The following is a 2046-nucleotide window of genomic DNA, read 5'->3' as shown; positions in this document are numbered from 1 at the left end:
TTTTTGAGAAATAATTTTTTTTGATAATAATTCATTTTTTTAAATAATTTAAAATATAATATAAATGCCATCTAACGATAACTCAAAGGACTCACTCATTTGTTTTTGCCCATCTTCATTTCCTGCTGTTCATATACATGGCTGTACTAGTTGGATGGATGTGCGGTTGTGTGTTTTTATGTTAACAGACGAACGAATGTTAACCACATCACAACTCTGTTAACTCGCTCTTAATTACATGCCAGTTTGAAAAGCACTGCCTTGAATGTGAGTGTGTAAATCTCGTTTTGTTATTTTTGATTTTTACAATAAATTGTTGAATTTTTGAAACAATTCGGTTTCAAATATCCATCCTCCTATCAGCCTTCATTTTATTTTTGTCACTTGGTATCACATACTAAAGAAATTTTGGTGAAAATTACGATCAAAAATATACAAGAATATTTCGATACAAAATAATTTGCAAAATCAATGATAGTGAGTGTGTGTGTGAACACTCGATAAAGAGGTCAATGACACAACAGCTGATCGTTTTGTTGGAACGACAGTGAAATGATAATGAAAAACTGAACAAACACACGTACATACCTACAACTTTAATAATTTACATAAAAATCATAACGCATTACCTGCTGATGTAAAATGTTTCACTAACAACTTTTCCAACATTTTATCGTTAAAATATCTTGATGTTTTTAAATTTTGAAAATAATTTGTTTTTGATGAAATATTGTTTCTGAATAATTTCTTCAATAACGTTGAACACTTTGTTGAGGTTTATTTTGAATGACATTTGGTCCTAGAGGGTATTATTAAAATATTGCTAAGTTGTTTTTTATTAATTTTCTCAGTTCTAAGAAGATATAAGTAATTTCTTTGGGCGAATTTCTATTAATGAATATTGGTTCTAAGTTTTCTTCATATAATGAGTTGAATTTTGTAAGATTGTAGTGTTTAGATTTAATATGGAATTTTCTTTCAATAAATTTATTGTTTTTTTATAAACATGTTCTGAACTAACTACTAAGGGTTTGATTTAGAAAAGGGTTCGGGAAGGTAAAGAAGGGAAATCACATGTGGGTTTGCCATACAGAATTTTTCTTTTCTCTGGGTTGAATTTATATGGTAAACAGGAAGGGTGGGTCTACCATGCTGCCAACACCTTAGCATGGTTCAATCAAATTGGGTGACATAAGGCATTTCTTCTATTTTCTAGGGTTATTGACATTTCATGCTTTTATGACTTTCTGTCGATCCAATTTTTTCTTTATTGTGCACGCATAAAAAAATATAACTGGTAGTCTATGTGTATACTGATGAACGCAGGCAAGAACCCCCCCAAACGACGAGTAATAAGGCTGGTGGACTTTGCGTGCCAGGCCAATATGTTCATCATAAGGACATTTCAAGGATATTTTTGAACCATTTAGGCAATACATACTACAAGAGGTAGCTTCAAAGTGCGGATCTGCCGAGGTATAGTGCTTAATTTGCATATATCTTCGATGAATATCTGTGCTCTGGGTTATGTGCCTGGTATTAATTCGTTTTTGTAAGGCAATAACCGACTGGTGCTAGCGGAATTCAATGTTTATCATGAGATTCGGCATTTCTTCTTAGACAATGATTGCAAGCTAGCACCGCTGGCCGAGCATACTGATAGCTCTAAATTTTGCATGGTGAACGAATACGCTCCTACGACGATAAGAGAAGATTGTCACAACTCGCCCGGCATCACCATTATAGCGTCCTGTCCGAATAATGACGTATGCTAACAACGCGTAATTTCCCTTGGCTCAAACCATATTTATTCCTATCAGACTTCCTTCCGTTCGACTTCCTACCCTATGACAGCCGTAATTTTCTAAGCCGTGGAAAAGCAGATTGGCAATTGTTCAGAGAATTTACCAATCAGAGAGCTGCCCATTCTTTAAGATCCATTTCCGAGACATTACCACAGCTGCAGCCGCTTGCTACTATCTTTTGGACGAATTCCCTCAATTAGTCCAAATTTCTCAACAGAGGCAACGGGACATATCATGTGTT

Source organism: Musca autumnalis, unplaced genomic scaffold (assembly GCF_047663935.1).
Source record: "Musca autumnalis isolate F117 unplaced genomic scaffold, ASM4766393v1 scaffold_2, whole genome shotgun sequence".
Classification (NCBI taxonomy): Eukaryota; Metazoa; Arthropoda; class Insecta; order Diptera; family Muscidae; genus Musca; species Musca autumnalis.
Note: the sequence above shows the minus strand (reverse complement) of the source record.